The 26,033-nt window shown below is 31.6% G+C and overlaps 1 protein-coding gene across 2 annotated transcripts in view; it reads right to left on the bottom strand.

The window, feature by feature from the left end:
- LOC143056271 (pyrokinin-1 receptor-like) overlaps positions 1–25,556 on the bottom strand; it is a 41,802-nt gene extending 16,246 nt beyond the window's left edge. The window contains exon 1 of one of the 2 annotated variants that reach the window (XM_076229366.1): positions 25,068–25,556. The gene's annotated coding sequence lies outside the window, so the exon portion shown is untranslated. Of the gene's footprint in view, positions 1–3,843; positions 3,959–25,067 lie in introns of those variants that run through there. The other variant, XM_076229374.1, reaches the window with a different exon arrangement.
- Positions 25,557–26,033: the final 477 nt, after the last annotated feature.

Here is a 26,033-nt window from a genome sequence, read left to right as displayed (position 1 = left end):
TTAGATATACGAAAAGGTTATTCATATGGAACATAATTACGTGTAAAAACATCATTGAATTACGACAATTAACTTCTTATATCTACAATTTACAAGACACATTATTTAGTATTAAAGGTTACGGTTTTCTTTGAAGAAAGCCTTCATATGTTTGTGACATTGGGTTCAAATAAAATTTAAATCTTTCATCATATATATTTCAGATTCAGAAGTTGATATTTTTGTGAACACCCTTTGAAAATGCTATAAATATGTAAGCTTTTTGTCGTGTTAGCACATTAAAGTTTTTTAAAGACTTCGTATGTTATGTCGAACAGCTGATATTTTACACGATAAAAGAGTTTCAGATATTTCCCAATATGAAAATGCAATATTTGAGATTGAGTATAACTATACTGAAAGTGATTATACTGACTGTCTATTTCTAATTTGATTATACCGCATTTGATGCTTTGTTTTACATAGAAAAAGCGTGATACTTTATCATATTTTAAATAGATATAAATTACAGACTACTTCACAGCATGTGGAAAACTAGTTACCACTTATCATCAATGATTGTTTACTGTGTACCATATTAGCAAACGTTCTTCATAGTAAACAAATTTGTAATATAATTTACGAAACAACTGCACTTTTCGGTGTATTAGTGTTCCCCAGGGATGGGAGATCAATCAAAATATATTCATTATCATTAATAAACGACGCGGAATTATTTAATTTCAACAATTTCTATACAACAGCTGTTTTTGTATCCCGGATAGCTTTCATTTAATAAAGCAATTACTATATTGATATTTCAATGTTTATTTCAATAAAAAAAATTACCGAATCTTTGTGACTGTTTTATCATATTTTCATTATTGTACAAATATATCTATAATTATCAGTTGATAATTCTGTTATTGCTTATTAAGTTAACACAATCACATAGCTAGTTTTATATATATACCATGAAAAATACAGAACACAAGCAAATAGAAGAAAAGTGGTATAGACTTAAGATCAGCAACCAACAAAAACATGGGATAGTGAGACTCATACCATGCCAGCACTTTGATGATCAAGTCTTAAATTCATACCAGTAAACATATTGAACAAGGCTAGCTAAATTCATATCAGTAACACAATGAGTAAGTCTAAAATTCATACCAGTAACACAAGGAATAAGTCTAATTCCATACGAGTAACACGAAGAACAAGTCTAATTCCATACGAGTAACACGAAGAACAAGTCTAAATTCATACGAGTAACAGTTACACGATGAACAAGTCTAAAATGCATAACAGTAACACGAAGAACAAGTATATAAAATTCATACCAGTTATAAAACGATGAGCAAGTATAAAATTCATACCAGTAACACGTTGATCAAGTCCAAATCTATACCCATAACATGATAAACAACTCACAAATTAACACGATGAACAATTTAAGTCTTAATTCATACCAATAACATTGCGAACAAGTCTAAATTTTATCAGTAACATAATGAACAAGTAGAATTCGATCCGTAACTTGATAAGCTAAAAGCCTAAATTTCAAACTAATAACACAAAGAGTCAGTCTTAAACTCGAACCATAGGAATGGAGAATGAGTCTTAAGTCTGAAGCAGTCTAAAATTCAAACCAGTTACATAATGAGTAAGTCTACAATTCAAACCAGTACCATGTAGAGCAAGGCGAGAATTCAAACCAGTATAGCATAATGAAGATCTTGAAATGAAAGCCTGTACATATTCATTTTAATGCATGGAGAGTATAAACTGTATTGAACAAATGACTGCATGATAAACATTATATACGTTATTTCCAATAACTGACTGAATGTTGCATTCTCCGAATTGTTGATTAAATTTAAATAGCTTTCTTAAGTCACTGATTGTTTTGTCCGATGTTTAAATAACCATTTATCAACAGAAACGAATGAAAAGAGCTTTTGGATCACAAAGACAGGATGACTGGTAGGCTGCCGGTGATCGATACCAGCTGATTACTTCAATGTCTTAAAGCCAGAAATTACTTAGAGAACACATGTTTAACTTAAATAAATAAATAGTGTTCAATTCAAAGAGGATTGCTTTTTTTCTTTTCATTTCATATGCTTCAGCTTTTAAAATAAATTGAAATAAGCCTTAGAGATGGTTTCACAGAAAAGCGTGGAATTGTGTGTTACAAGAGGTAGGTAAAAATCAAATGTTTGGGAAAGATCTAGTGTTTATGAATACGCGATGGAGCTCGAACGTACTTTGATATTTTATGATATAAAGTTGCTTCCCACTTCTGTCACCTATCTGATATACATACTTCGTTAAATATCCGGGGTCGGTTGATTTCTCGCAGATTTTTATTGGGAAGGAATTATTATTCAAAAAATCTTTTTTCATATTGATATACACTAGGGTATGTACCAGACACTTTTCCCGTGCGGCAATTTCATTTTCATTAATTCATAATCCAGAGTCCAAATGTAATCGTCTAATACCACTTAGGATTTTGCAAACTATTAACATGCATAGAATTAAAACGGGAGGCTCAGCTATAAGTCTATGTGTAGCTTAAAAAATGGACACTTTGCAACATTGCAGACTGGAATATAATTAAAGAATTTAAACAAACTAAAATTTCTTTTTGTTGATCTCATTTTTTTCTGATTAACAAATGGTTAATTTCGTTATTTATTGCCAATAACGCCGATAAGAAGTTGTCTGACAGTTTTGATGTAAATAGACAGTAGATATCTCTCAACATTCTGAATAGTTTAACAGCATTCAGATTTGTTTCTATTTACAGTGGTTTTAGACGCAACATTTTATCCTGTTTTCTATTTTTAACCATTGTAGCAAGGTTCGTTAGCTGCGGGGTCATATTTTATACTACTCACCCGAATAACGATTGTGACCAAGTTTGGTTTAGTTCGGCCTAGTAGTTTTTAGGAGATTTTTGTTTAAGTGAACGGACAACAATGACAGACAACTCTTTCGAACCTTGCAAACTTGTAAGATCTAGTGTTCAAATTTCAATGAAAAATGAAATGAGAATAATAATAAAATGAAAATCACATCTAAATTGAAAAGTTTAGTTTTGGGTCCTTTAAGAACTCTTATTCCAAAAGAGGAACAATGTTTGGGGCTTTTTTTAGTAACATGTTGATAAATTAAATAAAGCAATTCAATATAAAATCATACGAGTTTTAAAAACGTTCACTATCCTATTAAACGAAATTATTATTTTTCGCTGACCCTTACGGATCCCTTGTTTTAGATACTATCATGACAGGAAGCGTATCAAGTGATGAGCTTGGTCATTTTATTTTACTTTACCATTCTTCTATTATTACTAAAAAATACATTTACTTCAGGATTTCCGGGTGATCAGTAGTTATCAACGAAAGTCATTGTGTTTATCGAGGAACAACGATAACCGCCGTTAATAGGTGGACCGGATTCTTGTTGACTTAGCTTGGAGTTCAATATTGTGTTATACTATTTTTTCGATAATTGAAGCCGATGATCACTAAAACAATGATTTGTATTGTTTAAAACACATTTCTATATTTATTTTGACATTATCCGTAATGTAGATTATCAACGACATCAAAGTCTTTTTTTATGACTATAAATTTCATAAATTTGGTGAAAAAAAAAACAAATAGTAGAAAATAAATATAAAAACGTATAATCCCATTATTAACACATTATAGTTATTAACGTTCCCAAAAAATAATTTTGCATTGTGAAATTAAGGAAGGCTAAAATAGCAATGATGTTAAGTAGTAAATATTTTATTTGAATAAAACTAAAATTGAATCAAGAATGTAAGTGATTAAAATATTACTCTACCTCATTGAAAAAAAAAGCCATTCCATTTTGTAAGACTTGCAGATGTTGCGTTTCATTACCGAGACGAGTTCAGTATCTCTGACACATGTTTATTTGTTTCACTGCATTCCTTTCCGTTCGTTTTAAATTAAGAGTATGATCTTAAAATAATGGGTCATTATGAGCTACGTATCAGAAATTTATTTCGTTATATTGCATGTCAATAACGCTTTGTTTATGACATTTAAAAAAATGAATAGCTCTTTGTAATTGTTTAAACTGAATTTCATCCTAAAATTGGAATAAAATACCCATTTAATTACAGGAAAAACATGTTGCAGTATAATCACGATAATTTGTATCTTCTTTGATTATAAATAGCAAATATACAAAGATTAATATAACTCTTCAAATGCCATCAAGACTACTAGTATATTGAATAGTATTGTGGCGTTATTGAACACAACATATGTGGCTGCCATAACTATCTTCCTGTAGTACGAGCATGTATTAACTCTGATTTTAAAATTACGTGTTGCCTTTCATTTCTATATTCAAATCAGCGGTCATCTTGTTGATAGCTTGAACGTTAATTTTATATATATATATATATATGTATATATATATGTATTGTTTTTACGAATTGCTACAAGGCAAAAAAATAAGGGCACATGCGTATACACAAACGCAACTGCATATTGTGCTTGTTCACGTATTGAACATGCGTTGTTCAATGTTAACTGTTGTCTGTCTATTTTTCTAGAGAAGTTGAAATAGTGTGGTTGTCGTAGTCTGTCATAATATTTTATATCATCAACTTTGTCCCATGGTTTTGTATCATGTACTATTTCTGTCCTATGATTGTATTCATTTACTCTATAGTTGAAAACTAAATACCAAATACGAAGAGTCCAACGGTTAGGCTTGTCTATTGTTTTACAACTGAATGGTTAGTATTTAAAACATAACGGCATTTTGGTTTCCTTATGCTGGAACGCACCATAGGTCTATTTAATCCTTTTGTATATATAATCCATCACCGAATCTCATTTACGATGAACTAATGACTCAAATTGCTGACCTGCAATCTCTTTTTTAATGAGTCTATTACTATAATATGGAGGTCGCAAAAAGACTACACACAGCGTTGTCGAGAAAACATACACAATAGCACCATATAGTGGAGTGTTCACTTTCATACCAAGAGTCTAGTTTCTAATGTAATGGAATTTGATGCGACTGTCATACAAGTGAGAGGTTTAGCTAGCTATAAAACCAGGTCCAATCCACCATTTTCTACATTAGAAAATGCCTGTACCAAGTTAGGAATATGACAGTTGTTATCCATTCGTTTGATGTGTTTGGACTTTTGATTTTGCCTTTTGATTTTTGATTTTCCTTTTTGAATTTTCCTCGGAGTTCAGTATTTTTGTGTTTTTACTTTTTACTATTGTTTACAAATGTTTTAGGACGGTTCTTTATATCAAAGCAAGAAAGTAAGAGAGCAAAACATACATATGAAAGGGAAGAGTAGCATAACTTGGTCAGGAAACACTATTTATTGGCTTTAGAATTTTTACGTGTCTATGATACTGTATGAATATCTAATTTTTTTATAATTAAAATGCCAAAATTCTTGTTTCCTTCTATGTGGTAAATTATTGAAGCTTTATAAATGGATAACTCAGCCAGGTAGAAAACAACATACTCTATGATTAAATTCGTATAAATAATAAGATTGATGACTTATTTTTTTTTTCTCTGAACCATCCCACTGATATAATAGCTACGGATATTAATCCATCAAAGTATAAAATATTTTACGGTTAGTGGTATTTATCGCAATAAGATTTGATTAACAAACAAGGAAGCTGTGTTATCAGCTTTGCTGCTTCAATTATTTTATTTTGTTGTTTATTCGCATGTTATAAATAAAGCCTCCTTTAACCATCTGTCAGAAACCTCTAATTATCTCTTCATACAAATTCCTCGAGTTGTTTTAATCATTGCTGCATAAGTAATATCTAATTCTGTAATCGTGTAATTAGTCTGATAACGCGAACACGTGCCCACTTGCTGTTATCAAAAAGTGAAACATCAAGTACCGGAGATCTAGTACGCTACTATTGGAAAAATTCTATGGCAATAGTGTGCCAGATATAAGTATATTTGACAAGTTGTCGTGCTTTAAAATGATAACATAGAGCGGCTCTGTGATTTAAATCGAGTGACAAATCATGTTAATTAATTTAAATTTGACTGCTATGTCGGAAAAGAAAAGTGTGTATGAGACAAATATGACAAGACTGAAGACTGAGAAATAACTAGAATACCAAAGGAACAACATTTCATTGCTGTTTTTAATTTTCACACTTGCTGATTGGTTTCCAACAAAGAAGTAAAGGACTAAAAGTACGACCAAGAAACGACCTTGGTACTACTCAAAATTCATCGGTTTAAACCACCATTTATGTCGCTAAAACACATGATGCAAAAGTTATGAAATCCTTCCGACATACTCAATGATTCATAATATGACTAAAGACTATACAATCACTCAACTGATAACAAAGCTTAAAACCGTTTGTATCACCAAAACTTTAGCAGGGAAACTTTATTGAATAACTAATTCGTTGATCGATTAATACTTTCACAATTTGATTTTCTTTAAGATAAAAAAAAGTATAAGATAATTATATTCACAAGAACTGGATATGACTAAATGTTTTCAAATTTTGAAAACAAATGATAATAACTCATGAAGCAACAGGATCCAAGATACCATCTCGTGGAAGCCGATCAATTAAAAAAAAGCACGTGTGATACCTGTTTCGTTTTCCATGCCAACACTGACTCCTAGGCAGCGTGTCAACACTTTCAAAGATGAATAGTCTACCAACAGTAAGATCAAATTGTGTCGATTTTTTACTTGATTTTGCGTCAAGTCGAATTTTTAAAACCCTATCTGCCAAGTAGGAAGAAAAAAAAAACTCATCATAGATACCAGGACTAAATTTTGCATTTACGCAAGACGCGCGTTTCGTTTACAAAAGACTCATCAGTGACGCTCGAATCCAAAAACACACACAATACAGATGAATAGTAAAAACACAACCGTAATAAACTAAACATGCATACAGTTTGGCGCCAATTTTCAACATTAAAATTATTGTGTATCGCAAATTTTATCTAACAAACTATGCAACAGTCACTTTTATGTTTTTACTTTGAAATAAATATGATTTATGACATTCATATGTCTAACTTTTAAGTTCAAATGTCCTTTGAAAGTTCTCAATTTCGTTTTTTTATAAAGATTTTTGGATTTGTTTTTAGTGTGTTTGTTTTTAACTTCAGAGCTCATCATAAACTTACCAGTAATTGGAAGTGAAGCAAAGAAAACCACTATAGACAAAGTAAACTCAGTAATAACAATAAAGGACTTGCAATGTCTAACTTGGTCGGAATATACATGCTTCAATACTATCAATGATAACACGCTAAAATTATGCTCGCTCACTGGATTCATTCTTCATTCAGAGAAAGTATATTTTCAAAATGATTTCATTTTAATCAAGGATCTGACTCATTTTGGACGTTGCACTCAAATCCTATTGATGATTGCAGCTTGCAAAACACGACACCATCTGATTTGCAAATACTTTGATTTTTATCTATATCGTACGTATCGTATTGCATGCTTAATTTCTAAAATGTTATATATTTGGAATTTTGGATCCTCAATGCTCTTCAATTTTATACTTGTTATGGCTTAATAAATATTTTGATTTAAGCGTCACTGATGAGTCTTATGAAGACGAAACGCGCGTCTGGCGTACTAAATTATAATCCTGGTACCTTTGATAACTATTTACACCACTGGGTCGATACCACTGCTGGTAGACGTTTCGTCCCCGAGGGTATCACCAGCCCAGTAGTTAACACTTCTGTGTTGACATCAGTATCAATAATGTGGTAATTTTTATTAATTTCCTCTTTACAAAACTTTGAATTTTCGAAAAACTAAGGATTTTCTTATCCCAGGCATAGATTACCTTAGCCGTATTTGGCACCACCTTTTGGAATTTTGGATCCTCAATGCTCTTCAACTTTATACTTGTTTGACTTTATAAATATTTTGATTTGAGCGTCACTGATGAGTCTTCTGTAGACGAAACGCGCGTCTGGCGTACTAAATTATAATCCTGGTACCTTTGATAACTATTTACACCACTGGGTCGATGCCACTGTTGGTGGACGTTTCGTCCCCGAGGGTATCACCAGCCTAGTAGTCAACACTTCTGTGTTGACATGAATATCAATAATGTGGTCATTTTTATAAATTTCCTCTTTACAAAACTAAATGAATTTTCGAAAAACTAAGAATTTTCTTATCCCAGGCATAGATTACCTTAGCCGTATTTGGCACCACCTTTTGGAATTTTGGATCATCAATGTCCTTCAACTTTATACTTGTTTGGCTTTATAAATATTTTGATTTGAGCGTCACTGATGAGTCTTATGTAGACAAAACGCGCGTCTGGCGTACTAAATTATAATCCTGGTACCTTTGATAACTATTTACACCACTGGGTCGATGCCACTGCTGGTGGACGTTTCTTCCCCGAGGGTATCACCAGCCCAGTAGTCAACACTTCTGTGTTGACATGACTATCAGTAATGTGGTCATTTTTATAAATTACCTCTTTACAAAACTTTGAATTTTCGAAAAACTAAGGATTTTCTTATCCCAGACATAGATTACCTTAACCGTGTTTGGCACAACTTTTTGGAATTTTTTATCCTCAATGCTCTTCAGCTTTATACTTGTTTGGCTTTATAAATATTTTGAATACCAGAATCTCTTAGGATCAAATGATGACTATAATTTTCATCAAAGAGATGTATTTTACATTGTATCAAATTATAAAAGGAAATATCTAAATGATAAAAGCTTGCATTCATGTTGTTTTTTTTTTTTTTGGTTATAATATGAAAACTGGTGCTGTTAGTATCATTAACACAAGATACAAGGAGAACAGATAACTTTGATATACGCATGCACATTCCATTTTGTTGTTGTTTTATAATTTTTAGAGTTTGCGTGCACCAAAATGCGGGTAAACATTACGCCATTGGTCAGATTTCCATTTCCACAATCTCAGAAAATATTACCCTATATCCTGAAGTTCTAAAACGGTTCCTTTAGCGGTAACAATGTTAAAGTTGTGTGTGGGCAAGTTCCAAAACAGTAACAAATAGATGCTTAACATAATATCACATCAAGAATTTGTTTTCTTTCTAGCAGTCTGTTTTAGTAACCATTGCTAAAAGAAGGAGGTATTTTGCGGCCGCTTGAATTGCAAAACTAGCTTTTCAAAGCTTCTAAAAGTATGTTAATTTTACTGATAAAAAACAGGTTAATATAAAATAGACACTTTTTTTTTTTTAGTTCAGAAAGGGCTTGTGATGTTTTATTTTACCAAAAAAAGGGTTATAGTGGTATACGGCACAAGACCACAATTAATGACACTGCTTTTCGTTGTCCTTTTAATTAGAGTGTATGTTTCCTTAATTACAAAACGAATATAGTTCCTTTTAATTAGAGTGTATTTTTCTTAATTTTTATCTTTCCCTTCCCCACTCATTTCTTAGATTTTTTTGGGTGGAAATGAAAGAAGAGAGGGGAAATAATTTTTTGGATGTTGTATTTAAACTGATTTTGATATGGGATGAGTGATTAGGCCAAGTGCAAAAAGGTAGTATTTACAGTTTTCGGAACGTCTCTTGACTTGTCAATAGGGGTATGGATGTGTATTGGCTAATTTGTAAAAGTGATTGGTTCAATCTTTCTATATTTTGGATATATATTTTGACTAGGACTAAACATTACACACACAAAAAATTTAACAAAAGTACATGGTGCAATTGTTTTAATGATGCAAAACGTTATAAAAAACTGATAGAGGAATTAATTGTGGTCTGTGGCCATACCGCTGTTAAATATTCATACATCAGCTCTATGCATGGGACAAAACAAAGTGGAACAGCAGGAGCACTAAACTGTTTTGTTCACACATCGTTGTGCAATTTTATGCGACTGTTATGCAAGTGGTTTAGCTATGTTTAAGCCACCTTTTGCTACATAAGAAAATACCTGTACAAAGTAAGGATTATGAAAGTTATTATCCAATCATTTGATGTGTTTGAGCTTTTGATATTGCCATTTGATTACAGACTTTCCGTTTTGAAAGTTCCTCGGAGTATGCTATTTTTGTTATTTTATTATTTTTCTGCTGCTAAAATAAATTCCACCATAAATACATACTAGTCAAAACATTTACTAAATTTTATCATAGGTATAAGGACATCGTTCGTAAATATAGCTCAACATGCAGACTTCTTATACGTTCAGGTATTTCACATCCAACATTTTATGGAAATATTCTTTATAAAGCACAAAAATGTCAGTATTCATCTCAGAAACTAACAAAACCTTTAAATATACTTATTAAGAAGGGATATAGTTACGATACTGTTGTCAGGTCATTAAAGATTGCATATTTTGGCGTTAATATTGATTCACTTATAGGGTCTTTACATCGGAACTAAACACACTAATTATTAATAAACCAGTTGTTGGCATGACACGGGTTATGTTCTTCTCATATATGTTATGATGGTATGATACTAAAACCCTCACGGGGAGGATTGTGCCTGATATTCATATGATGAAGACATAATTTTTCAATCAGTTTAATTGAAGTCTGGAGCTGGCATGTCAGTTAACTGCTAGTAGTCTGATATTATTTATGTATTATTATCATTTTATTTATTTTCTTTGGTTACATCTTCTGACATCAGACTCGGACTTTTCTTGAACTGAATTTCAATGTGCGTATTGTTATGCGTTTACTTTTCTGCATTGGCTAGAGGTATAGGGGAGGGTTGAGATCTCACAAACATGTTTAACCCCGCCGCATTTTTGCGCCTGTCCCAAGTTAGGAGTCTTTGGCCTTTGTTAGTCTCGTATTATTTTAACTTTTAGTTTCTTGTGTACAGTTTGGAGTTTAGTATGGTGTTCATTATCACTGAACTAGTATATATTTGTTTAGGGGCCAGCTGAAGGACGCCTCCGGGTGCGAGAATTTCTCGTTGAATTGAAGACCTATTGGTGACCTTCTACTGTTGTCTGCTCTATGGTCGGGTTGTCTCTTTGACACATTCCCCATTTCCATTCTCAATTTTATAGTAACAGGCTATTTGATAACAACTACCATATTCCTGACTTGGTACATGACATTTAAAGAAAAAATGTGGGTTGAACCTGGTTTTGTGGCTAGCCAAACCACAAAACCGACTGCATTTATGGAAATGTTAAAAATACTACTTAAATGACAAAAGAACACAACAGGAATACAATACAAATAACTGCAAGAAATATTAAACCATGTTACGTATTATTTTCGAGTATAAAATATAAGCAACAGCTAACACAAAAATGTAAATAATACAATCTTTGAAAATAAATTTTGTAGCAAAATATATTTGTGCGTTATTAAAAGTCGTTGCATCATGATATATCTTAATTATAAAGACAAAATCTTTATGAGGCTTTTTTGCTGTTTTGCACTCAGTGTAAAAAGTTTGAAGCCATAATATAAATAAATATGAAAGATAAAATTCAAAGACAATAACAATCAAAACTAAGGAGTAAACAAAGACTCACAAAACCAAATGACATTTTCATGTATCAACAGTTAAAGATAATAAATAAACACGAAAAACATAAATATTTATGTCCGATAGACGCAAGGGGAAAACAACTGCATGGGCATTATCGAATACCCTCTTTCTTTATACTTTGTTATACCTTTAATATTTTTTTTTAATTCATGTAACACATTTGTTTTGTTTTATAATATTTGTTTTAATTCATGTATCATATTTGTTTTGTTTTAACTTTTGAAAATTTGGAACTTTATAGATGGTAAACAGAAAACTATGGAAGCCACTAAATGTATCAGAACTATTAATTTGGGTTAGGACACAGGTCCTTTAACTTTATGTAATTTGCCTACTAAAGCCATATTTATGAATGACTTTTCTCATTAAGTTTTTATTAGAACTGTTAAGGACTTGTGTATTTCTCGGGGATTGCTATTCCGTCATGTTTTACTTTTCAGTTTATTTTTTCATTAATATAAATGTACATTGATAATCCATTTGCACAGTTCTACAGATCATAAAAATACCAATCAAAGGGCTTATGGAGTCTTATTATATTGATGTATTATCTTTTTTGCTTACGAAAAGGCTTGTACCCATTAATTTGATTACATTTTAACGTCAAATGTCTTAAGAGTTTTTTATGTTTCCTTTTTCTAACCCGATCGTATTAAACAATCAGTCTACTTGCTGTTTATACAAAACTAAGAGATATTTATGAGTGAGAAGTTTCTACCAGGTTTTACATTGAATGGCAATATCGACAGAAAGCTTGTCTAAATAGCGGCGGTGGAATGAATTCCGTATTGCTTATAAAGCACTGTATTGTGTTTTTTGTCATGTAGATGAAGGCCAGAGAGGACAAAAGGTGAAGACTAACGAGTTTTATATGCTTTTACAAAACTATGGTACTTGTACTAAACAAAATATGATTAACTTCCATGTGTTTTATTTCGATCAATAACAGTTGAAAACATAGGCGTAAGTACAACGGCAACTTACAGTTGTTAACATGCATGCTCGTCCTTTGGTCTCTGTAGATATTTGTCACATTGGCAATCATATCATATCCACTTATTTAAAATTCTGAAAACAAACGAATATGTCATGCATTGCTTTAAAAAGAGGGATAAAATCATTATCTACTGATATAATTTTAGCGTTGTGTTTAATTGAAGAACGTCTAGAGATTTCAATACCGTTATTTCTTTTCGTTTTATCAATAAAATTGAGAATGGAAATGGGGAATGAGTCAAAGAGACAATAACCCGACCATAGAAAAAACAGCAGAAGGTCACGAACAGGTCTTCAATGTAGCGAGAAATTCCCGCACCCGGAGGCGTCCTTCAGCTGGCACCTAAACAAATATATACTAGTACAGTGATAATGAACGCCATACTAATTTCCAAATTGTACACAAGACTAAAACTAAAATTAAAATGATACAAGACTAACAAAGGCCAGAGGCTCCTGACTTGGGAAAGGCGCAAAAATGCGGCGGGGTTAAACATGTTTATAAGATCTCAACCCTCCCCCTATACCAATGTAGAAAGGTAAACGCATAACAATACGCACATCAAAATTCAGTTCAAGAGAAGTCCGAGTCTGATGTCAGAAGATGTAACCAAAGAAAATAAATAAAATGACAATAATACATAAAAAACAACAGACTACTAGCAGTTAACTGACATGCCAGCTCCAGACTTCAATTAAACTGATTGAAAGATTATGATTTCATCAAATGAATATCAGGCACAATCCTTCCCGTTAGGGGTTTAGTATCATACCATCATAACATATATGAGAAGAACATAACCCGTGTCATGTCAACAACTGGTTTTTTTTTTTTTTTTTAACAAAGGTGTTTAGTTCCGATGCAAAGACCCTATAAGTGAATCAATATTAACGCCAAAATATGCAATTTTTAATGACCTGACAACAGTATCGTAACTATATCCCTTCTTAATAAGTCTATTTAAAGGTTTTGTTATCAAGAGAAGTACATTTCCAGTTTATTCATTCGTTTATTTTGTCGAAGTGTGGTTTCTTACTTGTGTCCGGTTTCAGTGTCAATTTTTCAGTTTGTAAGTGTCAGCAAAAAATAGAAAAACTATTTTTTTTAATGGGAACAAGGCTGGACTATGTAATTGTTATATGTACATGAACTTAGTCCACATTTCTGGTTTTTCATTCGTTTATTTTGTCGACGTGTGGTTTCTTACTTGTGCCCGGTTTCAGTGACAATTTTCAATTTGTCAGTGTCAGCAAAAAATAGCAAAACTGATTTTTTTTAATGGGAACAAGGCTGGACTATGTATTTGTGTTGTTTTCGATGGTGCAAAATTTCCTGTAATTTTGGTATTTAGAAGAAAAAAAAAAAAATAATTATGAACCTTTTTTTAGTTTAGTCATATAAATGAAGGCTAGATGTTATTTTATGATATTTTTTTCAATTAATATTACGAATCCCTAATTATGCTGCCAAAATTCACCCAAAGGAACTAACTTAAGAGAATTCGGCAATAACTGTTCCTCGATGTAGATATTTCAGTTTGACACAGAAAACTCTGCATGAAATTCTATGACGAAAAGGGACGATTTTTCTGTTCTCATAATTGTAAATTTGCCTTTATTGGAAGTTGTTTCTTTTGTACAATCTTATATTGTTTACAAATCACAACTCGTTCGCTATGCCCTTGTTTTTAATTGCGTTTTGGATTTTAATGAACGTAATTTGTATTACTGCTAAATTATAAAGTCAGGAATTTCGTTAGCACTTATTATTTGTTCTTATGTTGTACTGTTACACCACTGTCCTAGTTAGAAGGAGGGTTTGGTCCGTTAGCAAAAACCTGACATATTAAACCCATCCACATTCTGTATGTGCCTGTCATTCAGTTGTGTCGTTTGTCGATGTAAACCATATTTGTTTTTCGTTCATTGTTTTGTACATTTTCTAACAGTGAGTTTTCTCGTTTGAAATGTTTTGCATTTGTCATTTAGGGGCCTTTTTATAGTTGACTATGTATTATGGGTTTGTTTATTGTTGAAGCCTTACAGTAACCTATGGTTGTTATCATGTATGTTGTGTGGTCTTTAGTGGAGAGTTGAATCATTGAGAATGATGCCACATCTCCTTATTGTATATATATATGTATAGAGAAAAGATGTCCCTCACAGTAGTTTTGTGTCAATTTTCTAGGGATTTCTCTTAACAGCTGCAAACTGTTTTTGCAGCTTATTTAGCCATCCCTATAGAGAAAGTGTCTTAAAGTAGACTCAACCGTTTAAAGAATTATTATATTGTCTATAAGTCCAGTTTGATTATATAGTTTCCCGTTTTTAATCTTAAACTTCTTGACAGCTAAACATTATATCGAGTTTTTTTGTTGAAAATAAATCCAGAAAGCAAACTGAATGCTCCTGAATAGGTTTAATCTTACATCTACAGCAAATTATCTCAATGACTGCAACAAACTTTTGAAATGTTACACTGTCCTTTTATTTTTGGTTTGCGCTATTTACTTGAATGTATATCGACCAGTCTTGACTATGTTCAACTGTAAGTACAACCATTAAAAAAGTTCAAGGTCATCACCACGAAAAAAATATAGTATGTCATTTTTGATCGCAGATATGAATCATTATTCATGTTCGTTGAATGATTTTATCAATTTCAGAAAAAATAATAGTAACCAGCCTCGACTATACTTTAGATAAACGACGGGAAATACTGCAAAGCAGGATATAGTGAACTTTCCGCAGCATCTGATATAACATCCGGATGCTATGCTATAAAGTTCTCGCTAATAGCTTCAATACTTCAAGCAAATAAATGCTCTGAAATACGTTAAAAGGGTCAGCTTCGTTCAAGGGCATCACACATGTATACATAATGATATAAACAAAATGAAATATGGGGTAATTTCTGAAGAAAGAGAAACTTAAAATAAAAAACACAGGTTAACCAGAAATAGATTTCTAGACGTCACCCTACGACTATAGTTTCAATTTCTGAATGTTATTTTAGGTTTTAATTACCTTTGAAGATTTTACCATGCACAATTATTTGGGGAACATAATAATAAAAAGAGTTTTAACTTAAACACTTTGTCAGTCGATTGTTTTTACAATTTCTTAACTAAGTAAATCAAACACCAGTGCGCTTACTGTTTATATAAGAAGTCTCTCTCAACCGTTCAACATTGTTAGAATTTACATTGTAAGATAACAGTGGGAGAACAAGTTGTGCAGTACGTGCGGACTTGATTGTACATACAAAACAAGAGGATCTAAGAGATGGCTGATGAAAACTTGAAGATATCATAGCCACATTACTGATATGCAAAACATAATGTAAACGTGTCAATCCTAAATTTATTTAAATATTTCAGAACGAAAGGAAGGTGTTAAGAGACACTGATACAAAGTCTCTTAATTATTTCTTATAGCAGAGTGTATCACGTCAGGCACTTTAAAGACAGATAGATAGCTCCTTTGTTATAATCATCCTATTACCATTTTTCATTGAGGCTATACAATAGGATCTATGTTCCCGCGCAATTACCATTAAAAAAACTCATCAAAGAAGATGTGTTATGATTTCCAATGAAACAACTATCCACCAGAGACTAAATGATGAGGCTGTAAACAATAAACTTATTATAGATACTAGGATTATAACTGTGTACGCCAGACGTGCTCTTCGTCTTAAAACGATTCATAAGTGATACTCGAATCACAAAAGTTGAAAAGGCTAAATAAGTACGAAGTTGGTGAGCATTTCTGGACCCTCAATTGTCTATAGTTGTTTTTGCTGTTGTATACAACATATTTTTGTTCGTCGCTGCGATTGTCATTGCAACTCAATTGGTGTTGCAATTGCGTACATCATATTTAATTTGTGTTATCTGCTGCATTTATAGTACAGCTAGTGTGTTTTCATATTTTAACACAGAATACAAAACTACCACAAATATCCCGACAACTACTTTTATAGAGACTTCTATTTTACACATTCCATTTCGAACATATATTAGATGTAAAATCATACATCGCACACAGTTTAACGGACAAACCTTTCAGAATATCAAATTTAAAAAAAATAATGATAAATTCACTAAGCTTAGAGTAGAATTTGTTCCTCCAAATATTTTGTAATAAGGGAAGTAAATTGCGCTTTATGAATATCTGTATCAATAACTGATTAGGTCTGTAATGAACTGTGAATAACTGTCAAACATGCAGGTTTAAATACAACCACCTCGTCATAACTATAGTCATTCCTCAGTCGTTACAAAAACTTCCAAATTGTTGTGAAATTTGCAGTGCATGTAACAACTATATCTTAGTTACCCTATTGATTCGTTTTATCTTGTGCTCAATCGAAGGATTGTGCCTTTTTGTATAGTAATATAGGAAGGTTGATAGTTTCCATCAACTATATGAACAAACTATACGAAATTATATTATATCATGTTTAAGAGGGGAACCACTACTTATGTTTCCAGTGTCGTGTGTAGTTTGACTTCTATATCATGTAAACGGAAAATAACATATATATAATTAAGATTGGAACAACGGAAACTATCCACCAGAGTTCAAATATCGAAGATAAATTTCATATATAGGTCATCGTTCAGTCTTCAACAATGAAAAACACCTATACCGTATAGTCAGCTATAAAAGGTCCTGACACGAAAAATGTGAAACAATTCGAAATAACATAAAACAATAGATAAACTCACCGACAAAAAAGTATCGGTACTCGCATTTACTGAAAACTATTTAATTGTACTTTTTCTACTCACAAACTGAGGATTTATTGAAAATCACATACCATGTATAAATTAAGAAATCAGAACATGCATAGAACAGAGGATATGCTCAATATGCAAGGCACAGAATGGAAGGAAGTGATTCGTTTGCCATAACGTAAAGAGGAAGTGTTTTCGTTGTAAATATAAGAGGAAGTTGATCGCGTGGTAAAACATATATAGATATAAAAAGAGGAAATTATATAAGATTAAAGAGGTTGTTTGTTATACAATGAAAGATAATAGGTTGCTTAAAAGAAGACTTACTTCCAGTAGTATTTACAGAGAGGGAGTGCGTACCATGTCATGCCATACCATTGATTGATTGTTGTTTGCATATAACGTCAAATAGCATGCTCACTACGATCTCAATCAACAGCAATAGTCTTCCTTTGAGTTTACAAAAATCCCCAAGTTTGGGTATATTTAGAAGTGGACTGGAAAAGTTTTATAGGACTGATGATATATTTAAACCCTTTAACTATGGGATAAGGAAACTTAATATAAGTCATTGTCAACTCAGAAATAATGCTAGCAACCTAAAATCTCATCTGTTTAATCAATTCTTATCCGAGAACACTTTTTGTGCAAACTGTAATCATCCTGTTGAGGATAACAAACATTTCTTTTTCATTTGCCCTAAGTACAATGATGTAAGACAGATCCTTCTTGATTCCATTAACTCCATTGCTGATAATGTTGATATAAATATTGAATTATTACTTTTTGGAAACACATTATTTTCATATGATATGAATATTGCTATTTTTAAATCTGTTCATAAATATATCAGTGCCACTCAACGTTTTGTTTGAAACTAACTTATTTTTTGTTTCATTTAGTTTTATTTTTTATTTTTTTTCCTCCACTTAAACATTAATTCATTTAATCCACTAAGCAAGCTTAGTGTCTCTTTCAAGCCATATATATATATTTCTAATGACTTATAAAGGATATTTGCATGTTTCAAGGTTCTTGAATACATGATGAGTAATTGCCTATATACTTAAATATACTTTGCATTTAGTAAGTAACACTGTAAACATATATTTGCTCATGTGTGCTCATAAGTAGCATGCATGTTCCACTACATGTATATTGCATTATTTTAATACAGTTGTTATATTACCAATGTTATTTCAACTGATCGGACGGAGCTTACGTTTTAATTTGCATGAGGACAGTCGATTTGAAAATGTGTGTGATAACGATGATTGTCCTTATACTTATTACTGATTTGTAATCACCTATCAGTGACCTCAAAGGAATTTACAAAAGAATGACTGGACAATGCATTGATGAGTGTATCCTAAAACACCTATCTATAGATGGACTGGTTTATTATGAGCGAACTGGATAAACTCCGCCCAGTCAAGTAAAATAAATTGAGTAATAATTGAATTATACCTTGAACATGTAATATGGAGAGAGCTTTTATAGGCTGTGCCTGTTGCTCAATCCTTTTCATATCTTAATGAATAAAATATGTTTAAAATCAAAATCTCAATCAACGAGTTGCTGCTTTGTGACATAGAATTATTCTTTTTTTTTTTGTAAGAGGAAGATGAAAACGGTTTAAAACAATTTACACACAGAAGATGAGAAGTGCTCTTTGTTCTATTTTTAATAATACAATGAGATTTTTGCAAGACTTTTATGTTCATAAGTTAGTTTAATTTCATTTATGTACAGATCCTCAACAGTACGAATATGCTTGTTTTCTGTCATCTTCAGAATGCAGAGCGTTTCTATTGTCATACGCAATAGAAACTAAAAACATCTGTTTATATGCAGATGACGAGAGATGTGTTTTCCTGTTTCATTTACGGGTGCTAAAGTGTTTTGTATCGTACACTGGGAGAACATTTCTGTTCAATGTCTTGTAAACAAGTGTTTCCTGATTGACATCTTTCCCTGTTTTTTTTTTCTTAAAAAAAAGGAATTGAGAATTAAGTGTAGATAAAATGTGTCTTTTTTTTTAAACTAGAATATTGTAGAGGGATTGGTCTCTTAAGATACTAGAAGAATTCCAGAGCGACTGACTCAAATGGAAACTATTAAAATAAGTAAAAAATGATCATTAAAATAACATACAAAAATAAAAACTATCTACCTTGGGCAATACATCACTGAAACTCTATAAGGCTTGGGAAATAGGAAATTCATGAATGTCAATGTCGATATTTCTACAAATCTTGGTTTACAACTGACAAGGATAGAAGTGATATAACACAAACATATCCTAATGGTCAAAGACACATCACCTCTGTTAGGTGGTGCAGCAAGAGACTCATAATATAGCGCGATGAAGGGGTGTGTCATTTCTTGCATGCCCTTAGTTATATGAACATAAAAGTCTTCATACTTCAAATATTTGTACTATTGTGAGATCAAACTTTGCAAGTCAAGCTAAGCATTATATGATCGAGACTGATAGTTGATCATATTATTTTTCTTTAGACTTTTGAAATCAAATAGATTTACTACACTCATGTTTGATAATATAAATGAGTTTCGAGGTATCTATAAAACAGATAAAAGGTTTTCAAAGTAATAACAATTAATGAAACACAATTAATGACATTGATATGCATTTGAAACATATTATATATAACGTTATTATATAACATTTGTAGAGGAAATTAACGGAAAAGGCTAATATGCTTGACTTCTAACCGAAATAACCAGCAAACTCATTAGAGAATCCCGCAAAAGAAAATGTAATTTAAAGCATGCGTTAAAAATTTACCATAAAATTGCATGCTAATTAATTTTGCATCATTATCTCTTATTCAGTTTCATCCTGTGTGTGTATGTATGTTTTGGCGAAACTGTTTTTTGAAAGCTTGTGCCAAACAGATGTTGGAAAAACAAGTAGGAGAATTTTTTTTAATTATTCATGTATAAAACCAATATATTTTGAAAATATAAAACAAATCTTCTGTCTTTCCGTAAAATAAAACATTCGTGAACCATTGTTGCCTCAAGTTATTTACTAGTATTTTGTTTATTTTTGTTTTCCTTTATGGTGTTAATGACAGGTGTTTGGTAGTATCCCAATATAAAAAAGAGATGTAGTATGTGATTGCCAATGAGACAACTCTCCACAAGAGACCAAATGACACAGAAATTAACAACTATAGGTTACCGTACGGTCTTCAACAATAAGCAACGCCAATACCGCATAGTCAGCTATAAAAGGCCCCGAAATGACAAATGTAAAACAACTCAAACGAGAAAACTAATAGCCTTATTTATGTACAAAGAATTAACAAAAAAACAAATATGTAACGCATAAACAAACGACAACGACTTAATTACAGGCTCCTGACTTGGGACAGGCACATACATACATACAATGTTTTCTAGACACAAGTGGTCAATTGAAGTAATCTTATTATCAACTCTAAAATAATATTGAAAATGGAAATGAAAATGAAAAATGTCAAAGAGACAATAACCCGACAAAAGAACAGAAAACAGCCGAATGCCCCCAATTGGTCCTAAACGCAGCGAGAAGATTCCGTACTCGGAGGAAGGCATCAGCAGGCCCCCAAACAAAAACGTGTACTAGTTCAGTAAAAATGGACGTCAAATGATACCCCAAAACATGAACTAGAAGTCCATTGTTATTACCAAAGCTAGTCCAAAGATTTGAAGGATTTTTGATAATGACAACAGTCAATAAAATCTTTGATTGAAAATTTTGACGAACTTGGTCACATCCTATTTGACTTGAAACTTGGATTGGCTTCGACGGGAGTTGGCAAATCATAGTTTAGAAAAGGAATGTTTACAGAACAAAAGATCATTGCAAAATTGGGTCTTCACTGTGAAATAAGTGACAACAGTGCGTTATCTTATGATTTATTTTGCATTATACAGAAATCATATCCCCTGCAAACTTGGTAGTATCAAGTAGATTACCTTTCTTGTAATAGTCTGATATAATACTTAATGAAGAATGTATATTCTCTACTGCACGAATATAACGACGTACTGTATACGTTAATGAGACAGCAAGTCTACAACCCAACAACACACATAACTACAAGATTGATTGATAGATTGAATTTTGTTTGCTTAACGTTTTAAGAAATTTTTAGGCATAATAATGATTTGGCTGTAATGTATACAAATTTTATAATAAGTTAACACACATAACATGGTGTAGGGAAAGTGAAAAAGTGATAAGCTATATCCCTTACAAATATAATTGTTTGTCATTACATTAGATGTAGTGATTGTAGAGAAACAAAATAAAACGACAAGAAAATATCCAAATTAGTTCAAGTAATGTGTTTATCAAATCAGATTTAACAATATAAAAGGGGAAGATGGAGTATGATTGTTAATGAAACAACCCTCCAAAAGGTCAAATTATATAGAAATATACAACTAAGAGATGGCCGTCAACAATGAGCAAAAAATATACCGTTAAGCAAATAAAATTACCCTATTAAATCAGCTCGCAATTCTTCTGACAGGATGTGATTAAATTCTTCTTTGATGAAAAACGATATTCTCAGAAATTTTAAATCCCAACTCTGCATGCAAGTTTTAATTTAGACGGATTAGGCCATATTCTCTTTGATTTTTTAAATTTTAAGTTTTGGCATTTCCGGATGATGGTAAATCCATCAAAGCAAACCAAATAAATAAAGTTTTATCTTAATCTTTAAGTTGCCAAGAACTGAACTGAATAAGTTTCTGTGTATTTGATTTTAAATAATAGGTATTCAATTGATATAATATGATTTATTATGGCAAGCCGTTCTCGTCAAAACTGTGTTTAAACCATTTTTCGTAAAATTTACACACTGAGAATTACAACAAAGCACATTGAGATTTAAAAACTTCAAAACGCACACTGAAAATTGAAAATTACACACTGAAAATTGAAAATTACACACTGAGAATTAAAAATTACACACTGAGATTTCATAAAGACGCACTGAGATTACAAAAATGAAAAACGCACACTGAGAATTGAAAATTACACACTGAGAATTGAAAATTACACACTGAGAATTGAAAATTACACACTGAGATTTCAAAAAGACACACTGAGAATAAATAAACTGAAAACACACACTGAGAATTTGAAATTACACACTGAGAATTTAAAATTACACACTGAGATTTGAGCGCACTTTTTATGCGCACATATCTAATTAGCATACTTAATCTGAATCTATTACAAGCTTAAAACAACAAGGGGACAGAACTCTTAGTCCTTCGATTTGGTTCCAAATTATTAATAAAAAAAACTTTAGAAATACAAGACCAAGAAAGATACCCACTTACTCTTATTACAAAATATAACCAAATGGTGAAAAACTTTATAAAAATTATAAGAAAACATTGGAACAATCTGCAAAAGAATGCAGTGAAATTTTAACTCAAGTGTCTATTATAGCATATAAACGTAACAAAAATATAAAAGATTAACTGGCGAAATCAGGGAAACAGTTGGAAGACTTTTGAAAAGGGACACATGTTTGATTACTGGTAGTAATGATCTGAATTATAGGCAACAAACTTATTAATATGAGCGATGTTAAGTCTTGAAATTTATTACGAATGTTGGTTAAAGGAATCGCATTTCATTATAATGACAAGAGTTCTTCAGATCAAGATATTAATCTGTTGAATTATTCATCTCATGAATATTCATTGGTAATTTGCATATTAATCTCAGTGTGTATTTTTGAAATCTCAGTGTGTAATTAACAATTCTCAGTGTGTGTTTTTCAATTTATTTCATCTCAGTGTGTCTTTTTAAAATCTCAGTGTGTAATTTTGAATTCTCAGTGTGTGTTTTTTATTTTTTTAAATCTCAGTTTGTAATTTCGATTTCTCAGTGTGTTATTTTAGGTTTTTTAATCTCAGTGTGTATTTTTTTCGAAAAAAAGGGTTTAAACATAGTTTTAACGAGAACGGCTTGCCATAATTTATCGGGTCTTTTGGTAGTGGTGTAAGACTAATTTTGTTATTAGATTTTCTTGATTAAACTTTCTGACTGTGATTAATTCTTCCCTTGCAGAGAGTACATTGTTATCGTTTATTGTAGTACCATAGAAGCCACAAAAAAATACCTTATTCAAAAGTCTTTAACAATCTAACCGATTAAAAAATGACAATAACTGTTTGTTCTCTGAATTACCCTTTGACTTGATATAAATTTAAAGGTGTATTCTGTTTGATAAAGTATGTATTTTTGCGAGAACATTTGATCAATTCGTATACATAGTGATATAGTCAAACACTTCGTCGACTTTGGCAGTTGCGTGGTTCGACTCCACTCTTGTATCCATATAAGTATTCTCCATTACCATCGATAGTGACCGGAATTAAATGTGTATGCCTTTTATATATATATAAGTTCATAAAAAAACCATTTCATTTGTTACTCAAAGGTAACTCAGACATAAAATGTCTCTCAAAATATTTTTTGTGTGTCCTCATTATGTCTTTTTGTGTACTAGTTAGCCAAACATTCAGCACTTGGTGTATAAGAGAGAATTTATGCAACTTGAAGAAAAGAAATTAAAAAAAAGTTTCCAACTAAACTTATAAATTTCTGTTATATTCATGATATTGTCTCTGTTGATTTGATATGCGGAACACTGCCACTCTATCTGTTCATAATTTTTACATGATTATGATAGCAAAGACGATGTTAAAATTTTGAACCACTTTTCTTATGCTTTCGTTGTTCACGGAATTGCAAACATTAGATAAGAGTTCAGAATTACAGAAATCAAACAATTGTTTTCAACAAAGGACAAGTGTATAACCATTACTGATTTTTGTATTGTTTTGCCTGAATCACTCAGTGACCGAGATAGTTGTATTACCAACGTGGTCCCATGCCAACGGCTCCCTGATAACCTACAACTTTACGGCCCTGGAAATGTGCAGCAGACGGGAGATATTCCACTCGTTCCGACACATTTAGTTTTTCTGTGTGCAGCGGTTACAGTAATTTATAATTGCGCATCTGGTGCAGTAAAATTGGTGTTGTTTATCGTTATTACTATTCACCACTGAATTTCTACCTTTGCTTGTGAAATTTGGTCCCCGATGGTTTTATTAGCGCAGTACATTAGTTCTTCCGTACAGGGATGAGAATTCGGACATTTTTGTACTTAAAATTTCTGTTTTAAAACTAAGGAAATAATTAAAAATTAAAGATTTATCTCCCTCGTGCAAAGCTCCGATTCATTGCTCGAAATTTACTTTACTTTGGTCCTTTTTCGTTATATCAGGTCTTCAACTTTTTTGTTAATGGAGTATTTCGAATATTTTGGTGTCTGTCACTGAATACTGAAGATATGCATTAGTTGTCGAAATGTGCATCTGGTACAGTAAAACTGATATATTTTTAACATTATTAGATCTGATTCCTGTAAATGTGAAAATAATCAATTCCAGTATTTTTTATTCATTTTGTATGATAATTCTTGCAATGCCGAGTGTTTACTTAAAAAAAATGAAAGTTTTTTTCTAAAGCAATTGTTTTAGATATTTTGAATCATATTTGAAATTTTGAAAAGGGAAAACGGATGAAATAATTTCCTTAATATTTGGTTATGTTTTAGATGTTTTGAATGATATACAAAAATGTGAATGGAGAAAACGGAAGAAACAATTTCCTTAATATTTGGATAAATTGTATTATAATTTATAAACTCTTACCTGAAAATGAATAAACGCCATTTTTTGCACACCTGAGAAGTTATGACATTTTCTCTGTTATAATCACAGATAACTGGTACAGTGAATCAAGATTGACATGCTAGTTAACTTTGACGTCAAAAACTTCAATTTCTTCTTTACCACCAATAGATCGCCTGATAAACATCACTATATTACCAGCAAGCCTTCTTGCGTAAACTTGATTTATACACGACTTAAAAACAACTAAATTTTCATATCAGCGATAAAGAATTAATTCCACTAGAAATTCAAATATGTTTTTCTATGTTTATGACTAAATATCAAATATGATTTATTGACGTTTAATGAAATATAGGTTCTGAAATCAGTTGATTCATATAAAACTTCATCAATGAAGATTTTGTCTGAGATTTATACAAGTATTGTTGCGATGTTAGATACAGCGCTTATTGAAATCCAATTGTGCGTTGTAACGTATGGCTAACTTGTAGAAGTACTTCTATCATTTCCACTTCTAATGTATGCATCAAGGCATTTAACATCTAAAGAAGGTTGTTACGGAGCATGCTATACAAATTTATTATTTTATACGTCAATTATAAAGCTGGGATGGTACTTTACTTTTTTTATTCCTAGATCTAACAATAATAAAGATAACATTTAAAACATAATTTTCCATTATAAAAGCATTTAGCTTTATTGAAACTGTGAAGCTTGTATTCATTATATTTTACATTTACCTTGAAATTAAAACTTCTCTTATCATACCTTAATGAAAGCAAAATACATTTGATCGTTTTATGATGTTCATATTATGAAAAATTATATATATCATTTATCATTTGTTTAACGTTTGGGTACACCGGTAAACAACGATGAAACAACAACCGAACGATACAACTCAAGATTAGTAGGCTCAAACAATAAGCAAGTGTCTGTTTCCTCGAATAATTCAGCGCCCTCTATTACTGTTTCTCGAAGATG

Source organism: Mytilus galloprovincialis, chromosome 1 (genome assembly GCF_965363235.1).
Source record: "Mytilus galloprovincialis chromosome 1, xbMytGall1.hap1.1, whole genome shotgun sequence".
Lineage (NCBI taxonomy): Eukaryota > Metazoa > Mollusca > Bivalvia > Mytilida > Mytilidae > Mytilus > Mytilus galloprovincialis.
Note: the sequence above shows the minus strand (reverse complement) of the source record. Positions and strands in the feature narration are given on the sequence as shown.